We start from the raw sequence: 22,758 nt of genomic DNA, 5'->3' as shown, positions 1-22,758 counted from the left end.
AACCCAATTTCTCTCCCAAGGATTTTTAAGCTTTCATCCCAACCTTCGCATAATGTAAGTACTTCTATCCTAGACTATATTAAGGCTTTTTATACTTCCATGTATCAAGAAATCACCCAAGAAACACCAAGAACAAGGTGTTTACGGTCCAAGGTGTTCTTGGACCGTAAACCCTAAAATGGGTGCCAAAGTGTGCCCTAATTCATTCTAAGCCTTGACAACTAGCATAGATCCTTTCCTTGGTAAGTTTAGCACTTGAAAACACCAAAAATCCTTCAAGAACATGCGTTTATGGTTTGGGGACCTCCCAAAACCGTAAACACCTCCCAAAGGGTGTTTTGATGCCCTTAACACCTTATATGGCTTGTATATGTGACTAGGACTTTGCATGCTTAACCGAGATACACTAAAACATGAAAGGAAGGGGAAAACATGAGTTTATGTCCGTAAACTCATGTGTTTACTGCCGTAAACTCCCCAAGGAGTGGTCTAAGAACCGTAAACTCCAAAGGGAGGTCATCTTGAGCCCCAACCACTTCCTAAGCCCTTGATTGGAGTCTAGCATAATTCCTTGAGTAGTTTAAGACCTTTGAGCATCCAATGGCGCCATTGCCATGATTTTACGGCCATAAACTCATGGAGGAAATGGTCTTGAAACCGTAAACACTCATAAAGGCCACCATTTGAGGAGTGGACTCCAATGTGAGGCCATACACTCTTTATATGCAACCTTTATTACTCCTAGCACTTGTGGTAAAGTGTTTTCATGTATTAGGATGTATTTACTTGCATAATTAGTTATTAAATGACTAATTTGATACTTAAATGTATCATGACATGTTAAATTGGATTCGTGTGTGTGGTCAAGTCCTCACTTGACACTTAGTATCCTATATCGTCTGTTCATCCAAATCACCCACGTCATGTGAACTGTAGAGTTATTATATCAATCATATGTGATTAATAACTGTATAGCAAAATAGATTTTTGCTTGTTAAACTGCTTAATCCAGCTAAAGGTTTTCAAATCTTGTTTTCTAATCTCGTTTAAAGTATGAATATCTCTTTTTAGATTATTAAAGATTTTCCCTAGGTTTTTCCAAGCTTCTTTTATAAACTGACGTCAAGTCATATATTTTTATTTATAAAGTTTTCCAATGGTTTTACCAAAGTTTCTGTTATGCTTTTATATTGTTAAATGCATGCCTATATATGTATAGTTATATAAGTAATGTTTAAAGGACTTAGGAAGGCTAACTCGTTTTGATTCCTTTTCTTTGTTTGGATGTGGCTTCAGGGTATCAGTTATCCGTCCGAAGGTCGTTTAATTATTAGTTATATATCATGTATACATATATAGTCATAAAAGTGTCTCAGCCAATTCATTTCCTTTAGGTAGCAAAGGCATCCTTCCATTATTCATATACCTGAAACATTAGTAACTATTATAGGAATAGTTAGGAGATTCTATTTACTCTCTCTCTCTCTAGCACAAAGTATTACACAGGAGTAAGTTCATTCGTGAGTCTATACCATTATTCTAATACCTTAAATAGAATGTGACATACAATTTCCTAATACGACGCTTCCTAGCGTCGTCGCCGTGTAACTAGAGTCTCCTGGAGGGAGAGCGGACATCATGAGTATGGATTTATATGGGACAGACACTCCCGCATCCTGATTGCTAGCTACAGTCCGAGCCGGTAAGGCCCATGGGTGACAAAATGTCTCAATGCATCATGTGACCTAGAGGGTCATCAGGTATTCGATCGTCAATCAACATGGTTACATATGAGTTCACATTCACCCCTTTTATTTTAGACCTTGCCAGGCGTATTTTCCATTTAATACTCTCCTGGTGTCTATGTTTACTTATTTTTAGACTTTGCTAGGCGTATTGTTAAATACCCCCTAGAGTCTATGTTTATTCACCTTTAGACTGAGCCAGGCGTATTGTCCATTCGATACCCTCCTGGAGTGTATGTTTTATTCACTTTTAGACTGAGCGAGGCGTATTATACATTTGATACTCTCTTGGATTTTGTGTTTTATTCACCTTTAGACTGAGCCAGATGTATTGTCCATTTGGTACTCTCTCGGAGTCTAAGTTTTATTCACCTTTAGATTGAGCCAGGCGTATTGTCCATTCGATACCCTCCTGGAGTCTATGTTTTATTCACCTTTGGACTGAGTCAGGCGTATTGTCCATTTGATACTCTCCTGGAGTCTATGTTTTATTCACCTTTAGACTGAGCCAGGCATTTTGTCCATTTGATACTCTCCTGGAGGCTATGTTTTATTCACCTTTACATTGAGCCAGGCGTATTGTTCATTCGATGCCCTCCTGGAGTCTATGTTTTACTCACCTTTAGACTGAGCCAGGCATATTATCCATTTGATACTCCTGGAGTCTAGGTTTTATTTACTGTTAGCCAGTAGTGTTTCTGCTGAGGTAAAATATTATGTTCCCCTATTATTTTTTTTACTTGTGGCTTTTCTCACAATTTCTTTAAAGTAAAATCTATTTTTTGATAATGATTGTGCCTTTTGGGGAAAATTACTCCTTAAACATAAAACAGTCGAGTCTTGGTAGAAGACTGCTTTTAATAGAGATACTTCTTGGTTTAAACATAAAACAATTGGGTCTTGGTAGAAGACTGCTTTTAGTTAGAAAATATAGGATTTTCTGGAAAGAATTCTAACACTATGTAGATTCTAAACCACCATCTTTCATGAGTTTATTTTGAATAAAAACAAGTATTTACACCAGTGTCATTAAATACTTATGAACTCACCAACATTTAAAACTGATACTCGTTTTCAAAAATAACTTGTATTCTTAGGTCGTCGATAAACAGGTACACTCCGGGAGCTTTTGTGAAGACAGCCTTGTACCGAGCTGCACTCTATGTTATTCTCAATATTTACTTTGATGTTATTGTTAAATGTAACCTATGTAAAATTATTACTATTAATGCAATGATTGTTGTACTTTGATTACTATACTGCATATGTTGTGATACTTGACATGACGTCCTCCACCCCAGAACGTTTCCGCTGTTCTCGGTTTTGGGGTGTGACGTCTATTGTGGAACTCAAGAGTAAAACAATACTCATCAAACCTATGCTAAATTACGATGACTAGTTTTATTGTGCAACTCTAGAATTAAACAATGCTCATAAAAGCTTTGCTAAATTGCATAGACTTCTAATGTGGAACACAAGAATGAAACAATGCTTTTCAAAGATCTGCTTAAATTGCATAGACTTTTATTGTGGAACACAAGAATTAAAAAATGCTCATCAAAGCTTGGCTAAATTGAGAAGACTACTTCTACTATGGAACTCAAGAATTTAACAAGGCTCATCAAAGCTTTTCTAAATTGCATATACATCTAATGTGGAACTCAAGAATTAAACAATGCTCATCAAAGCTTTGCTTAAATTGCATAGACTTCCAATGCGGAAACCAAGAATGAAAGAATGCTCATCAAAGTTTTGCAAAATCGCATAGACTTCTATTGTGGAACTCAAGAATCAAACAATACTCATCAAAGCTTTGCTTAAATTGCATATAATTCTATTGTGAAACTCAAGAATCAAACAATTCTCATCAAAGCTTTGTCTAAATTGCATAACCTTCTATTGTGGAACTCAAGAATTAAACGATGTTGATCAAAGCATTGCTAAACTGCATAAACTTTTAATGTGGAACTCAAGAATGAAACAATGCTCATGAAAGCTTTACTTAAATTGCATAGACTTCTATTGTGGAACTCAAGAATAAAATAATGCTCATAAAACCTTTGCTAAATTATGAAGACTACTTCTATTGTGGAATGCAAGAATTAAACATTTCTCATCAAAGCTTTGCTAAATTGGATAGACTTCTAATGTGGAACTCAAGAATGAAACAATGCTCATCAAAGCTTTGCTTAAATTGCATAGACTTTTATTGTGAAACTCAAGAATTAAACAATGCTCATCAAAGCTTTCCTAAATTGTGAAGACTAGTTCTATTGTGGAACTCAAGAATTAAACTCTGCTCATAAAAGCTTTGCTAAATTGCATAGACTTCTAATGTGGAACTCGAGAATGAAACAATGCTCATCAAAGCTTTGCTTAAATTGCATGCACTTCTATTGTGGAACACAACAATTAAAAACAATAATCACCAATGCTTTGCAAAATTGCATAGACTTCCAATGTGGAACCCTAGAATGAAACAATGCTTATCAAAGCTTTGCTAAATTGCATAGACTTCTATTGTGGAACTTAAGAATCAAACAATGCTCATCAAAGATTTTGATAAATTGCATAGACTTCTATTGCGGAACTCAAGAATTAAACGATGCTCATCAAAGCTTTGTTAAATTGCATAGATTTTGTCACACCCCCAAACCAGAATGGCGGAAACATTCGGGGGTGGATGACTTCACGTAGTATCACAACAATTGAATATTGTAAAGAAAGTAACACAACCATCATATATATAATGAAAACGTATATTGTTGCATTATACATATTAGCAAAAGAATATTACAATATGATGATAAATGTTCAATAATAAAACATCCTTAGTGTTTCTTCTCCAAAAGCTGGTGGTTACCTGTATTACTGATTCCCTAAGAAATACAAGTGGTTTTGAAAAAGTGTCAACAATTAAGTTGGTGAGTTCATAAGTGTTTTGCATTGAAAAGTATGTCCTTTTTGGTAGTAAATCGATGAACGAGGTTTTCAGAAAATCCAATATTTTCTATAAATGGTTTGAAAAGCTTCCAGTGTTGGAGTGCATTAGTATTTTCCATACTTGAATAATAATGATAAACTTTGAGCTAACAATAAGGTGGAAAACTGAATGCATATATGAATCTCGTAAATCAAACTTGTTTTTATACTTTTACGTGAGTTTTATAACCATACTATTGACACTGACCGCCTGTAACAACATTCTTCAGGTGTTCTAGTGTTATGACATTTGTCACCCCAGACCTGCCAATCTAACTATAGCTAATAGTTTAGGTGCGGGATTGTCAATCCCGTATAGATCTATACACAAGTATCACGATCTCTCTCCAAGATATTATGATATATAATACAGGACTTGAAATGCATACATACGAGTACGTTGAAGTTTGAATGTCTCACATTACTTGGTATAAACAGATTTACGATAATAAAGACTTTACTTGTTTTGAAAGTATTTCATTTGTCAAGATGTATATGTAAAATGTTTGAATAACTTGATAACTATACTCATTATAGTTTCTCAAAAAGTATGTTTCCATTTAGTAAGAACAACTTGGTGATATAATAGCCCTTTTTAAACATAAAGATGTTTGTATCAATACCCTATAAGATAGATATCATAATTATGTTTATAAAACGATACTTTGACTTGTAATGTACTTGTATCCCCCCCCCCCCTTAAAACGTAAAAAGAATTGAAAAGTAGGGGTATGAACTCACTCGTTAAGTTTGAAGAGAGAGGTTAGAGTTGAGCAGAATTTCGACCGCGGAAAGTTGCGTCTTCGGGCTCTTCGGGGATCTCTGCGGCGTAGATCTTTCGTCGGGGGCTCGAGTGCGGAAACCGAGGTGATGGAATGGTCTCTGGAGCTTAGAAGTATGGGAGAATGACTGAGGAATTGAGAATGGTGTGCAAAAAAATTAAGCTCAACCTCTCTATTTATAGTCTGGAATATCCTCGTACGCGGGGCATACCTCCGAAGTACGTTGGGCGTACGCAGTACGCGGGGCGTAATAACGCGTCATGGCTTACGACTCGGGTCTAGCTAAGCGTAGAGGGGGCAGCCGATGGGACTCGACTCTGGGCCTAGTACGCGGGGCGTACGAGCTCCGTTTTTCGTGTTGTTATATCCACGCGTAGGTGAGATTATGCTCTACAACTTTCATTTAGACTCCGTCGGCTAGTTTTGACTTTATTTTTAATGATATAATTTTAATAGGCCGGGACTCCTAAAGTCCGTTAAAAATTCATAGGTTCTTTATTCGACGTCAGTTTTCGTTTGTCTTTTTATCGTTTTATTACTACTGTGGAGATCTTCAACTTCCGTTTAGGTGGCGATAGCTAAATAACACTCAATCTTCAATTTGAGTTTTTAGCCCTCTACTACTGTTACGAAACTTAGGAAATTCGTAACTTCTTCATACGAAGTCCAATTTGGGCGATCTTTTTATGCACGCTCATCTTTCAACGAGATCTATGACTTTTGTTTAGATACTTAAGGCTAAAATGCATTTTATTGAGATTTTACTTTTTATGTCAAATAATGTTTTAACGGTGTGTTGTAAATATACGAGTGGTTATAATTTCTTCAATATAACCCGATTTTGAGCATTGTTTATGTTTTTGGAAACCTTGGCATGATATCTAATATTTGATGCAACACAACTTAGATAAATAAACGCCTTTATTTTTTAGGTTAATTTCGTTGTATTTGACTTTTGAGCGATACAATGCTTTTGGAAAATATAGGGTTGTCACATCATCCCCTGTTAAGGGAATTTCGTCCCGAAATTTAATCTAAGATAGAGTTTACAGCTTTAGGAAAAAGATGCGGGTACTTTTGTTTTATCTAATCCTCGCGTTCCCAGGTGTATTTAGGTCCTCGCTTGGCGTTCCAGCGGACCTTTACAATAGGTATGCGGCTTTGTTTAGTCCTTTTGATTTCCCGATCCATGATCTCTACTGGTTCCTCTACAAATTGGAGGTTTTCATTTATTGCAATTTCATCTAGAGGGACGACCAGGGTTTCGTCGGATAAGCACTTCTTTAGGTTTGATACGTGAAAGGTAGGGTGTACGTTGTGGAGCTCCTGAGGTAGTCTAAGTTTGTAAGCCACTGGACCGATCCTGGCCAGGATCTCGAATGGTCCGATGTATCTAGGGTTCAGTTTCCCACGTTTTCCGAAGCGTATTAAACCTTTCCAAGGCGAGACTTTGAGTAGGACATGGTCTCCAACCTGGAATTCCAAGGGTTTTCGTCTCTTATCTGCGTAACTCTTTTGCCTATCCCTTGATGCTTTTAGACGTTCTCGGATTTGAACAATTTTCTCTGTAGTTTCCCTTATGATTTCTGGTCCAGTGAGCGTGTTTTCAGTTGCTTATCCTTTTGCTAGTTGTGTGTCCCCCACTTTGGCCCAGCATAAAGGTGACCTGCACTTGCGGCCATAGAGGGCTTCGAACGGGGCAACTTTGATACTGGTGTGGTAGCTATTATTGTATGAGAACTCGACCAAGGGTAGATGTGTGTCCCATGCTTTGCCAAAATCGATCGCGCAAGCTCTCAGCATGTCTTCTAGGGTTTGTATGGTTCTCTCGCTCTGGCCGTCGGTTTGTGGGTGATAAGCGGTACTCATGTCTAGTCTTGTCCCCAAAGCTTCTTGTAGCGACTGCCAGAACCTTGAGGTGAATCTACTATCTCGGTCCGAGATAATGGATACGGGCACACCATGCAGTCGTATAATTTCTCTGAGGTACGTCCTTGTTAACTTCTCCAATTTATCCGTCTCTTTGATTGGTAGGAAATGCGCTGATTTAGTTAACCTGTCGACAATCACCCAAATGGTGTCGAGTTCGCTTGTCGTTTTGGGTAATTTGGTTATGAAATCCATGGTTATCCGCTCCCACTTCCATTCGGGTATTTTTGGTTGTTGCAACAATCCTGAGGGCTTTTGGTATTCCACCTTGACTTTGGCACATGTCAGGCATTTACTCACGTAGGTAGCAATTTCGGCTTTCATGTTCGGCCACCAGTACAACTTCTTGAGGTCGAGATACATCTTATCGGAGCCGGGATGTATGGAGTATCATGTTTTATGGGCTTCGTCCATAACGATTTCTTTGAATCCACCAAACTTCGGTATCCAAATTCAATCCATGAAATAACGAACTCCGTCGCTCTTGGTCTCAAGGTTCTTATCCATTCCCCTTAGGGCTTCTCCTGTCACATTTTCGGATTTCAAGGCTTCTATATGGGCTTCCTTGATTTGTGTGGACAGGTGTGAATACGTCATAGTTAGGGACTTCACTCGGCGGCTTGAGTATTCCTTCTGACTGAGTGCATCAGCCACTACATTAGCCTTTCCGGGGTGATATCGAATTTCGAATTCGTAATCACTTAGTAGTTCTACCCACCGTCTCTGTCTCATGTTGAGTTCCTTCTGGTTGAGGATATGTTGGAGGCTTTTATGATCGGTGAAGATTGTACATTTTGTTCGGTAGAGGTAGTGCCTCCATATCTTCAGAGCGAAGACAACTGCCCCTAGTTCAAGATCATGCGTTGTGTAGTTCACTTCGTGCGTCTTTAGTTGCCTTGAAGCGTAGGCGATGACCTTCCCTCTTTGCATTAAGACACACCCAAGTCCTTGGTTTGATGCATCACAATAGACCACGAAGTCCTCCGTTCCCTCTGGCAGGGTTAGGATGGGCGCACTACATAAGGCTCGCTTTAGTGCCTGAAATGTGTTGTCTTGTTTTTCTCCCCAGTCGAAGGTCACGTTTTTCTGGGCTAGGGTGGTAAGTGGCTTGGCTATCTTTGAAAAGTTCGGTATGAATCTTCGGTATTACCCGGCGAGTCCCAAAAATTGCTGGATTTCTATAGGGGTCCATGGAGTAGTCCAACTATCTATTGCCTTTATCTTGGACGGGTCCACGTGTATTCCTTCTTTGCTTACAACGTGTCCTAGGAAATCCACTTCCCGAATCCAAAATTCGCACTTGGAAAATTTTGCGTAAAGTTTCTCTGCCCTTAATGTTTCCAGTACTTGGCGGAGATGTTGGCTGTGTTCTTCCTGGCTTCTTGAATAGATGAGTATATCATCTATGAACACAATCACGAATTTATCTAGGAAGGGACGACATACTCGGTTCATCAAATCCATGGACACTGCTGGAGCATTTGTCAATCCGAAGGGCATTACCACAAATTCGTAGTGACCATAACGTGTTCGGAAAGCCGTTTTGGGGATGTCTCCTTCCAGTACTCGCAGTTGGTGATAACCAGATCTTAGATCGATCTTTGAGAAGTAGCTTGCTCCCTGTAGTTGGTCGAATAAATCGTCTATGCGCGGTAAGGGATATCGGTTCTTGATCGTCAGTTTGTTCAGCTCCCGATAATCGATGTACATGCGAAAAGATCCGTCCTTCTTTTTCACGAATAGGACTGGTGCTCCCCATGGTGAGAAGCTCGGTCTGATGAATCCTTTGCTCAGCAGTTCGTTTAATTGACTGGACAGTTCTTACATCTCGGCTGGGGCTAAACGGTAAGGCGACTTTGCTACTGGAGTAGCTCCGGGGATTAAGTCGATTCTGAATTCGACTTGACGTTCCGGTGGGATTCCTGGAAGGTCTTCTGGGAAGATGTCTGGGAAATTACAGACTTCCGGAATTTCTTTAATGTTTTTCGATTCTCGTTTCTTGTCTACTACGTGGGCTAGAAAGGCATGATATTCTTTGCGAAGATATTTTTGTGCTTTAATACAAGAGATGATTTGTAAATTTGAACTAGGTTTGTCACCATAAATGACAAGGGTTTCGCCGTTTGGCAGATTTAGGCGAACGGCCCTTTCATGACAAAGTATATCGGCATGGTGAAGGCTCAACCAGTCCATACCGATGATGACATCGAAACTTCTTATCGAGATGGGCATAAGATCGACTCGAAACAAGCGCTTTTTTAAATTTAGTGTGCATCCTACGTACAGGTCACTTGTGTTTTCCGTTTTACCGTTTGCCATTTCTACAATGAATATTTTATTGAGTGGTTGGGGTTTTTGACTAAGTAGGTGTTTTAATTTATGACTCACAAAACTTCTCTCCGCTCCGCAGTCAAAGAGTATGCATGCATAAGTGTTGTTGAGTAGGAACGTACTCGTAACCACCGTGGGGTCTGCTATTGCTTCATTCTACTCCATTGCCAGCACTCTCCCCACACCGCCAGCATTCCTTTCCTTGGGACAATTTCTCCTGAAGTGTCCAGTCTCTCCGCACCCATAACACGCCTGGCTTACTCCAGTACCAGAAACTTGAGTGATTGGTCGTGCCGGTGCTTTACAGAAACGGGCTGTGTGCCCTTTCCTGTCACAGTTCTTGCTGTGCATCTCACGACAAATACCGTGGTGATGGTAGTTGCACTTGCTACATTTGGGCAGATTCCTAGCATATTGTTTCGTTGGCGCAGGGGTAGCAGGAGTTGTGGTGGGGGTAGTAGCAGCATGAACCGCAACCATTTGTTTCTTTGAAGGTTCTTGCGAAGTTTGCCCCTTTCTCTTATTCCAGAATTTCTTCTTCTTGTTGTTGTTGGTATTGACCTCGTTGTTGCTGTTTCCTTTGGTTGGTTCAGCCATGATAGTCGTGACTCCTTAACAGACACCATGATCAACGAGAGATTGCGCTAGTTCCTTGGCGCTGGCGAAGGTCATGGGTTTGGAAGCTAACACACTTCCTCGAAGTTGGGGTGATAGTCCCCAGATGTATCTCTCGACCTTTTGGCTTTCCAGGGTTAACATTCCTGGGCAAAGTGTTATTAAGTCACTAAACCTGTTGGTGTAACCGGCTATGTCCGAACCTACCATCGAAAGGTTCCACAGTTCCTGTTCAAGCTTCTGAATCTCGCCTCTTGGGCAGTATTCTCGAAGGAGCATTCGTTTCAGGTTTTCCCAACCCATGGAGTTCGCCACCACCAGGGTTAGTGTCTGGACGTGGCCGTTCCACCACGTCAGGGCGCGTTCAGAGAAAGTAAAAGCAGCAAACTTTACTTTGCTTCTTCAGGACATGCACATATTTCGAATACAACTTCCGTTTTCTCTATCCATTGAGATAGAGCCAATACTCCCCCAGTCCCATAAAAGGGAATAGGTTTTCCGTTGGTGAAGTCTTTGTAAGTGCATACCCCTGAACGGCCTTGACCTTGGCCATTTGTAAAGCTGCTTGTTCCTCCTCCCGATCCGTTGTTGCTCATTTGAGCCATTGTTGCGGTTACAGCAGCGGTTACAGCAGTCTGGAACATAACGGCGTCCATAACTGGAGGAGGAGGTGGTGGAGGTGGTGTTGAAGTTGAGTTTCTGCGTGTTGATCTACGAGGAGGCATGTTCTGGTAGAGAAAAATAAGAATGAATACTATAAGTTTCTAATGTTTTGATAATCGTCCGCTAGTTGTAATTTGTAATTTGTTTTGACCTTAGTTTATGGTTTCAAGGCTGGTATAGAAATTTTTAGTTAACCCATAAGTTTCCGAGAGGTATTATAAAGAAGTACTTCATATTAATATATATTGGTCACACCCGTGGTGTGTGAAAATTTGACCTACCTAGAGGTCTCCGACTATAGTTACAAAAGAAAATAAGCGAAAAGAAAATCTTTTATCCGAAATCCTATTTTATAACAAAATTGTTGGGGCTCGAACAAGCTCTACTTGCGGCGTTTGGAGCTAGATTCGGCATCTGACCGTTTGACTCCCATCAGTCGCCTCTCGAGATCTGCTTGTTGTTCCTTCATTTCTCTTATTTCTGCCAGAGCCGTTATCATTTGGTTCTGAAGTGTCCCCGTGTAGATTTGGGTATTCTCATGTAGTCCTTCCAAACGGCGGATGTCAGCGGCGTTACCTTGAGTAGCAGCATTGACCTCGCGAACTCTGGCGGCTTGCTTGTCTGCCTGGTAGTTCTGGGTAGCTATAGCGTTCACGATAACAGGAAGTGCTCGATCAGCTGAGCCTCCCCCACTGACATTGTAAAAAATCTCGGCACATGCCGAAGGGAGGGCGAACACCTTGCTGGCGGCTCCAGTAGTAGAGGTGGCTTCCCCACATGGGAATGGGTCCTGGTTGATATGGTCTGATTTCGGGAGGATGAGGGATGGGAGGGTCGATTACTTCCGGCTCGGAGTCCGTTCCGCTGGAAATTTCCTCGATCTCTTCGTCGACTTCGAATTCCTCTCCGACTTTGACTTCGAATTCTTCTTCGATAACCCCTTCGGGTTCTTCCTCGATTTCTTCTGGGTCTTCCTCCGGGTCCTCTTCTATCCAGCCGCCGTTACCTTGGTTTGGGTAGTAGGGGTCTCTTGGTAAATGGAATCCGGCCATTTGCCTGTACTAGGATAGAGGTATGAGAATTTTATAAGAAAAGAAATTTCTATTTAACGACTTACTATTACGGAGCACAAATATTTTTATTGTACAACTATTTTTAACAATACTCCTATAGTATTTCAAATTGGCGAATCCAAAATAATTTGTATTTGGTAAGTTTTTGGCTTGCTGTCCACTATGACCGTTCCTCAGCGTACGTTGGTCAAATCTAGGATAAATATAGTTGATCAGGCTATATTTATTCTTGACCTGATTACATACCCCGAGGCCCAATCGTAGTGTCGTAACTTGCCTTAATACTTTTTAGAAAACTTGTCATGATACGAGATTTATGCATGCTAGTAAAAATGTATACTTTTAAAAGGAAGTATATTATTCATGAAAACGTGTTGTCAGAGGGTTTTTGGTCCCCTTTGCATTTATAGTTTGTATATCTTATGTGGTTCGATATACTTAGTTCACTATAAACAATGCTCTGATACCAATCTGTCACACCTCCAAACCAGAATGGCGGAAACATTCGGGGGTGGATGACTTCATGTAATATCACAACAATTGAATATTGTAAAGAAAGTAACACAACCATCATATATATAATGAAAACGTATATTGTTGCGTTATACATATTAGCAAAAGAATATTACAATATGATGATAAATGTTCAATAATAAAACATCCTTAGTGTTTCTTCTCCAAAAGCTGGTGGTTACCTGTATTACTGATTCCCTGAGAAATACAAGTGGTTTTGAAAAAGTGTCAACAATTAAATTGGTGAGTTCATAAGTGTTTGCATTGAAAAGTATGTCCTTTTTGGTAGTAAATCGATGAACGAGGTTTTCAGAAAATCCAATATTTTCTATAAATGGTTTGAAAAGTTTCCAGTGTTGGAGTGCATTAGTATTTTCCATACTTGAATAATAATGATAAACTTTGAGCTAACAATAAGGTGGAAAACTGAATGCATATATGAATCTCGTAAATCAAACTTGTTTTTATACATTTACGTGAGTTTTATAACCATACTATTGACACTGATGGCCTGTAATAACATTCTTCAGATGTTGTAGTGTTATGACCTTTGTCACCCCAGACCTGCCGGTCTAACTATAGCTAATAGTTTAGGTGCGGGATTGTCAATCCCGTATAGATCTATACACAAGTATCACGCTCTCTCTCCAAGAGATTATGGTATATAATACAGGACTTGAAATGCATTCATATGAGTATGTTGAAGTTTGAATGTCTCGCATTACTTGGTATAAACAGATTTACGATAATAAAGACTTTACTTCTTTTGAAAGTATTTCATTTGTCAAGATGTATATGTAAAATGTATGAATAACTTGATAACTATACTCATTATAGTTTCTCAAAAAGTATGTTTCCATTTAGTAAGAACAACTTGGTGATATAATAGCCCTTTTTAAACATAAAGATGTTTGTATCAATACCCTATAAGATAGATATCATAATTATGTTTATAAAACGATACTTTGACTTGTAATGTACTTGTATCCCCCCCCCTAAAACGTAAAAAGAATTGAAAAGTAGGGGTATGAACTCACTCGTTAAGTTTGAAGAGAGAGGTTAGAGTTGAGCAGAATTTCGACCGCAGAAAGTTGCGTCTTCGGGGATCTCTGCGGCGTAGATCTTTCGTCGGGGGCTCGAGTGCGGAAACCGAGGTGATTGAATGGTCTCTGGAGCTTAGAAGTATGGGAGAATGACTGAGGAATTGAGAATGGTGTGCAAAAACTCGAAGCTCAACCTCTCTATTTATAGTCTGGAATATCCTCGTACGCGGCGCGTACCTCCAAAGTACGCTGGGCGTACGCAGTACGCGGGGCGTAATAACGCGTCATGGCTTACGACTCGGGTGTAGCTAAGCATAGAGGGGGCAGCCGCTGGGACTCGACTCTGGGCCTAGTACGCGGGGCGTACTCCCATATTACGCGGGGCGTAATCCGGTCTGTCATCTTCTAAATTCCGTAACTTTCGTGTACGAGCTCAGTTTTTCGTGTTCTTTATATCCACGCGAAGGTGAGATTATGCTCTACAACTTTCATTTAGACTCCGTCGGCTAGTTTTGAATTTATTTTTAATGATATAATTTTAATAGGCCGGGACTCCTAAAGTCCGTTAAAAATTCATAGGTTCTTTATTCGACGTCGGTTTTCGTTTGTCTTTTTATCGTTTTATTACTACTGTGGAGATCTTCAACTTCCGTTTAGGTGGCGATAGCTAAATAACACTCACTCTTCAATTTGAGTTTTTAGCCCTCTACTACTGTTACGAAACTTAGGAAACTCGTAACTTCTTCATACGAAGTCCAATTTGGGCGACCTTTTTATGCACGCTCACCTTTCAACGAGATCTACGACTTTTGTTTAGATACTTAAGGTTAAAATGCATTTTATTGAGATTTTACTTTTTATGTCAAATAATGTTTTAACGGTGTGTCGTAAATATACGAGTGGTTATAATTTCTTCAATATAACCCGGTTTTGAGCGTTCTTTATGTTTTTGGAAACCTTGGCATGATATCTAATATTTGATGCAACACAACTTAGATAAATAAACGCCTTGATTTTTGAGGTTAATTTCGTTGTATTTGACTTTTGAGCGTTACAATGCTTTTGGAAAATATAGGGTTGTCACAGATTTCTATTGTGGAACTCAATTATTAAACAATGATCATCAAAGCTTTGCTTATTTACATAGACTTCTATTGTGGAACTCAAGAATTAAACAATCATCATCAAAGCTTTTGCTTAAATTGCTTAGAATTCTATTGTGGAATTCAAGAATTAAGCAATGCTCATCAAAGCTTTGCATAAATTGCATGGACTTGTATTGTCGAACTCAAGAATTATATAGTGCTCATCAAAGCTTTGCTAAATTGCATAGACTTCTATTGTAGAGCTTAAGAATGAAACAATGCTCATCAAATTTTTGCTTAAATTGCGTACACTTCTATTGTGAAACTCAAGAATTAAACAATGCCCATCAAAGCTTTGCTTAATTGCAAAGACTACTTCTATTGTGGAACTCAAGAATGAAACAATGCTCATCAAAGCTTTGATAAATTGCATAGACTTGTATTGTGGAACTCAAGAATCAAACAATGCTCTTCAAAGACTTGCTTAAATTGCAAAGACTTCTATTGTGGAACTCAAAAATTAAATGATGCTCATCAAAGGTTTGCTAAATTGCATAGACTTCTATTGTGGAACTCAAGTATTAAACAATGCTCATCAAAGCTTTGCTAAGTTACATATACTTCTATTGTGCAACTCAAGATTTAAAAAATCCTCATCAAAGCTTTGCTTAAATTGCATAGAATTCTATTGTGGAACTCAAGAGATAAACGATGCTCATCAAAGCTTTGCTAAATTGCATAGACTTCTATTGTAGAACTCAAGAATGAAACAACGCTCATCGAAGCTTTGCTTAAATTGCATACACTTCTATTGTGCAACTCAAGAATTAAACAATGTTCATCAAAGCTTTGCTAAATTGCAAAGACTACTTCAGTTGTGGAATTCATTAAACAATGCTCATCGATGCTTTGCTAGATTGCACAAACTTCCAATGTGGAACCCAAGAATGAAACAATGCTCATCAAAGCTTTTCTAAATTGCTTAGACTTCGTGGAACTCAAGAATCAAACAATGCTCATCAAAGATTTGCTTAAATTGCATAAACTTCTAATGTAAAACTCAAGAATTAAACGATACTCATCAAAAGTTTGCTAAATTGCATAGACTTCTATTGTGGAACTCAAGTATTAAAGAATGCTCATCAAAGCTTTGCTAAGTTACATAGACTTCTATTGTGGAGCTCAAGAATTAAACAATCCTCATCAAAGCTTTGCTTAAACTGCATATAATTTAATTGTGGAACTCAAGAATAAAACAATGCTCATCAAAGCTTTGCTTAAATTGCATAGAATTCTATTGTGGAACTCAACAAATGAAACAATGCTCATCAAAGTTTTGTTTAAATTGCATAGACTTCTATTATGGAACTCAAGAATAAAACAATACTCATCAAACCTATGCTAAATTACGAAGACTACTTTTATTGTGCATCTCTAGAATTAAACAATGTTGATCAAAGCTTTGCTAAATTGCATAGACTTCTAATGTGGAACTCAATAATGAAACAATGCTCTTCAAAGCTCTGCTTAAATTGCATAGACTTTTATTGTTGAACTCAAGAATTAAACAATGCTCATCAAAGATTGGCTAAATTGCGAAGACTATTGCTATTGTGGAACTCAAGAATTAAAGAATGCTCATCAAAGCTCTGCTAAATTGCATAGACATCTAATGTGGAACTCAAGAATGAGACAATGCTCATCAAAGCTTTGCTTAAATTGCATAGACTTCCAATGCGGAAAACAAGAATGAAAGAATGCTCATTAAAGTTTTGCTAAATCGCATAGACTTCTATTGTGGAACTCAAGAATCAAACAATACTCATCAAAGCTTTGCTTAAATTCCATAGAATTCTATTATGGAACTCAAGTGTCACACCCCGAAAATTAAAGGCGGAAACATTTCTGGGGTGGACTCCACGTTGAGTATCAAATCCAATGCACATAGTAATCAAAGTAAACAACCATTACATTACATATATATAAGTTTACATTTGATCAAAAGTAAAGTTGTACAATTATGATACATAGTATATATATAAACACAAGAAAGACGTGTCTTCTATGCACTCCGTCTTCGCCAAAAGGGATCATCAGGTACCTGTCTAATGTGGACCTGAGAGTACAAGCGGTAGAAAAATCAGCATAAAGCTGGTGAGTTCATAAGATGTTTGTTTTCTGAAAAATGTACAAGTTTCCTTTAGTTTCCTGAAAAGGTTTGTTATCCAAAAAAATCCCATATTTTCTTATAAGTATAGTTTAGTTTTCTGTTTATCATACGTTTCAGTTATGTACAGTTCAATTATCCCAGGAAAAACTCTTATTTTCCTAAAAGTAAAGTTTATTTGAATATCACAGTGTATAGTTTATTACATAAAACTATATATTGAAAATCATGGGATTATTATCCCGAACTAGATATAAGATAGTTTGATAAAACCATGAGATTACTATCCCGAACTAGATATAAGATAGTTTGATAAAACCATGAGATTACTATCCCGAACTAGATATAAGATAGTTCGATATACACGAAACTATAGATAAATATAGATTGAAAACCATGGGATTATCATCCTCTACTAGATATAGACTGAAACTCATGGGATTGCCATCCCGTACTAGATCTAGATTCTAACCATAGGAATAACATCCTACACTAGATACAAAACCTATAGACTAAAAACCATGGGAATACCATCCCGTACTAGATATAAGAACTATAGATAGAAGATAGATATAAAAATCAAGTCCAAAACCGTGAACAAACTTATATTAATACGTATTGTGAGTCGGGTAACCATGCTGATACGACAACGAGACCTCCTTGACGCTCGTCTGTAACAACCCGAAGTTGTTCTTCGCCGAAAACCCGTTCTACCCGAATAACTCGTCGGAAATCGAAATGTCCCGTTATCGCTTTTGGGCTTAGTTATCAAAAATTATATATTTATTTTCATTCAATGAGGGTTCAAATCATTTAGGAACTCATGAATTTAGCCCAAAACATTTATTTCATAAGTTTTAGAAATATCCTCGTCGGGTGACGGAAACTCCATCGGGTGCGACCCAAAGCATCGTTTAAGGCCGGTATCGGGTAGAATTCCACCGTGTCCAAGTTTTAGGAACTATATAAACATGTTTAAGCACTCATTTGAAGCTTTTTCTTTCTCTCTCTACTCTCTCTCTAACCTCTCTCCTAAATCCAAGGATTAAGTGTCCAAAACTCAAATTTAAGGCTTCAAATCTTTAAGGTACCTTCCTAGCTTTAATCTATAGCATGTTTAGCTTCCAAATTAGACACTTAATCATGAAATTGGAAAATATATGTGAGTTTACGGCCCAGGAGGCTGCCTAGGCCGTAAACACCATTTTGAAGGGTTTTTACCCCTTAAACTCCTTCCTAGACTCAATTGGACTTTAGATATGGCTAAGGGACTTCAAGATATGGACTTAGAACATTTAAAACTATGATTTTGAGGACTTTGAAGGAGTTTACGGCCAAGGCATAAGCTTGGGCCGTAAACTCATGTTAATGGTGTTTTTCATGCCTTTAAACCCTTCCAAATCACCTCTATGGCTTAGATATGAATTATAGGACCTTGGTATTAGCATTTGGACACTTGAAACATAATTTTTGGGGGACTTAGATGAGTTTACGGCCAAGGATAGTGCTTGGGCCGTAAACTCCCCAAAACTTGACATAATCCAATTCTAAGGTGTTAGAAAGCCATCCAACACCACCAAAAGCCTTGGAATAAATCAAGGGACCAACCAAAAATACTTTAAAGGCCTTAAACACATCTTTTATTGGATTTCTAAGATTTTACGGCCAAGACCTGTTCTTGGGCCGTAAACTCCAAAATTTTTGGTGTTAGAATGCAAACTAAACACCCCTACAGCCTTTAGATGAATTTTAGAAGTCCTTTCATGCAAGTTTTAGACCTTGAAACACATTGTAGCTTGACATATTAGAGTTTACGGCCATGAAAGGGGTTTCATGGGCCGTAAACTCCATAAATCCCTTATATGTCACTTGCAAACTCATTTCTAGGCTTGTGGGAATTTTTAGAATCACATGTGATTAGTTTTAACAACATTTAGCATCATTTTCATAAGGATTAAGGAGTTTACGGCCAGGAGCCTATGCTAGGCCGTAAACTCCCATAAATTAATCATTTTGGTGATTTTAATCCATTCCATGCATTTAGATCAAAGCCTAGAATCATTTCCCATGTCCATGTAAGCCATTTAAGCCATTTAAACACCCAAAACCACACCCACATGAGTTTACGGCCGTAAACTCATGTATGTGTGTGTTTTGTGGTTGTAAACTCATTTAAAAGTTTACTCATGGGGAGTAAACTCAAGTCCCAAGTCCCTAGTGTCATTTCCCATCCCTAAACGCCACCCGGGTCCCTCCAAACACTTGTATCGAAGTGTTTTCGCGACTTGAAGCAATTGTCCCTATCCAACAATCAATCTAAGTCCTAATTAGATACAAATGTGTATCTTTACATTATAATTAGGAACCTCGTGTATTTACAAGCCCCGGATCAACTCTTAGCACCAAATCGTCACATTTCTCGTCCGGTGAGTTCATACCCCTACGCCTTTTTCACTGTTTTTAACTGTTTTCAGGGGGGGGAATACAAGCAAACCATAATTGTTTTCAAATCATAACATTTATGTGTTTCAAATAATATCTGGCAATCTTATAAACTCTGTTACTCCTTATGTATTATGTTGAGCATAAGGAATGGTTTATCGATTTCAACTAAATGGATTTTAGTTAAGAAAATAACCAAACTAATCAAATTATTATGGGAATAATTTGGGGTTCTATGTTTCTCTTTATATCATGTACTAATATCTGTATTAAGTTATTAGATAAACTATGTCTGATTCAGTTTATCTCTGTATCATTCGAATGTTTTGCCAGATAGTTTCATTGTATGTATCTATTTTTCACTGTATCATGTCTTAAAGTCTTTGTATGTTTGTTATCGTATGAGAATCCTGTGAATAGTTTAATACTAGCTTGTGAGATAGTCACTACCCTTTATGGATGATCAAATAAATCCTCTCCGGAAGTGTAACCAGAGTCTCCTGGAGGGAGAGCGAGGAATTTGTGAATAGATCTATTCGGGACTGACAATCCCACACCTTAACTGCTAGCTACAGTTAGGCGGGCACGCCTGGGGTGACAAATTCTGGATATCATTCGATGTCTGACTAACGTCAAGGAGGTCTCGTTGTCATATCAGCATGGTTACCCGACTCACAATACGTATTAATATAAACTTATTCACAGCTAGGATCTGTTTAGAATCTATATCTTGTTCGGGATGGTAATCCCATGGTCTTGTAATCTATATCTCGTTCGGGATGGTAATCCCATGGTTTTATGTCTATACCTCGTTCGGGATGATAATCCCATGATCTTGTGTCTATATCTCGTTCGGGATGGTAATCCCATGGTTTTGAAACTAACTCTTAGACGGGATGATAATCCCATGATTTTATAAAGTTATCTTATATCTATCTTCGGGATAGTGATCCCGTGGTCTTTATTGAATTATCTTATAACTGGTTCGGGATGTTAGTCCCAAGGATTTCAAAATACTTTCTATTTACAGTTCGTCTAAATTATAGTTTTGTATATTAAACTATACTATGTGTTATTCAATCAATCTTGCATTTAGGAAAATATGGGATTTTCCTGGGGTTAACTTATATCTTGTAGCAGAACTGTCACGAAAGATAACTTAACTACTTTACATAAGAAAATATGGGATTTTCTTGGATATCAAATCTTTTCAGAAAACTAAAGGAAATCGATACATTTTCACAAAACAAAACCGCTTATGAACTCACCAGCTTTATGCTGATTTTCAAACTGCTTGTATTCTCAGGTCCAAGTTAGACAGGTACCCGGCGATATCTTTTGGTGAAGATGGAGTGCTCCGAAGACTCGTCTCGTTTTGTTCATATGATATATGTATAACTTTTGTACAATTTACTTTTGAATCAAATGTAAACTTTTATATATATGTAATGTAATGGTTGTTTACTGTGATTACTATGTACATTGGATTTGATACTCAACGTGGAGTCAACCCCGGGAACGTTTCCGCCTTTGGTTTTCGGGGTGTGACAGATTGGTATCAGAGCCCTTGTTTATAGTGAACAGAGTATACCAAACCTTACATGGTATAAGACTATAAACATTAAGGGGCCTAAGTGCTCTGAACTAAAAGTATCCTACAATATATAAGTATTTTCAAAAGTATTTAAGTATGTCGAGCCGTCGAAATCCGTAACTATAAGTAGAACAAAACATAAGTAAATGGGTGTTGTACGTTGCGGTTAAACCTGGACAGTTATGTAGTCGTGTCTAGGGTCAATATAGCCTGGCCAACTATATTCATTCGAGACACGGCCAACATGTGCTTGGGAGTGACTGTGGCATGCGGCATACCTAAAACTTACCCAATATCCCAAACAACAAATCGTCGCTGCAGCGAACCATGAAATACTATGGGAGTATTTCTCGAGCCGATCCTTTGTAAAAATTCTCGTATACGTGTTATCCCTTGATCATTCCTCTAGCGATAAAATGTTCTATCTTTATAACTCCTTTCTGCTTTATCGCTTTTTATGATGCTATATTTTCCATGTTGAGATATCTCCTGTCCCATATCTCTTGATTCAATTCAGAGGACTTATGATCCTCTCTTTCCTGATCTTGTTAGATCACGATGCCTCCAAGAAAGAGACCCAGCTCAACGAACAACAGCAATCCTCCTCCGCCACCACCTCCTATTCAAATCGATTTGGAAACACTTCAAGCAACCATTTCTGCTACCATATCAGCTCTCTTACCTCAACTGAACTCGCGGGGTTCAGGAGGTGGAACCCAGAACCCAGATGATAATCAGGGATACCAAAAAGGGGGTTCCTATAAGGACTTCATGAACGCAAAACTGACATTCTTCGATGGCACAGGGGGTGTCATTGCTTTAACCCGATGGTTCGAGAGAATCGAATCAATCTTTGAAATATGTGGCTGTTCGGAGTCTGATAGAGTCAAGTTTGCCGCCTGTACCTTCCTAGACAAAGCCCTAACTTGGTGGAATAGCCGAGTCAAATCCTTAACTTTACCTGTAGCCAATGCTATGGGTTGGGAAGCTATGAAGGAGCTTCTTCTCGCTGAGTATTGCCCTCGGGGCGAACTTCAGAAACTAGAACATGAACTTTGGAACCTTAAGATGAAGGGTTCCGACATAGCTGCTTATACCTCAAGATTCGACGATCTGGCCCTACTTTGTCCGGGAATGGTTACCCCGGAGAGTAAAAAGATAGAGAGGTTCATCTGGGGGTTGACCCAGCCAACAAAAGGGAATGTCTTGGCTGCGAAGCCAGACACTTATGACAGTGCCAAATGTCTTGCGAAAATCCTGATAGACCACGGAGACAACTCTGATGAGGAAGCTACTACCCCCGAGCCAGTCACTAGTGGAGGCGGAAGTAAAAAGAAATCCTGGAACAAACGGAAGGCCCAGAGTACGCAAGGGTCTTCTAAGAAACAGCAAAGGTAGCAGTCCATGCTGCTACTGCCCCTGTTGCTGTTTCAGCTGTAGGTTCCACAGCCCAAACTCCCGCCAGTGGATACACTGGTACCCTTCCTTGGTGTAGTAAGTGTAACTACCATCACCGCATTCCTGGTCCATGTCGCGAAAGGATCTGCGACAACTGTGGCAATAAGGGCCATCTTGCGCGAACCTGCAGAAAACCAGCCAAACCAACGAACCAATCATCTGGAACGGGAATCAGTCCGGCCTGCTACAATTGTGGTGAAGCTGGGCACTTCAAAAGGAATTGTCCCAAGACAGCTACAACCACAAATCCCTCTGCTGCCGCAGGTATATCTCTCTTTGATAATTCTTATACTTGCAACTCTTTTCGATTTTAGTACAAAAGGGAAATCTGTTATC

The sequence above is a fragment of the Lactuca sativa genome, chromosome 9 (genome assembly GCF_002870075.4).
Source record: "Lactuca sativa cultivar Salinas chromosome 9, Lsat_Salinas_v11, whole genome shotgun sequence".
Lineage (NCBI taxonomy): Eukaryota > Viridiplantae > Streptophyta > Magnoliopsida > Asterales > Asteraceae > Lactuca > Lactuca sativa.
This window is presented reverse-complemented; position numbering follows the sequence as displayed.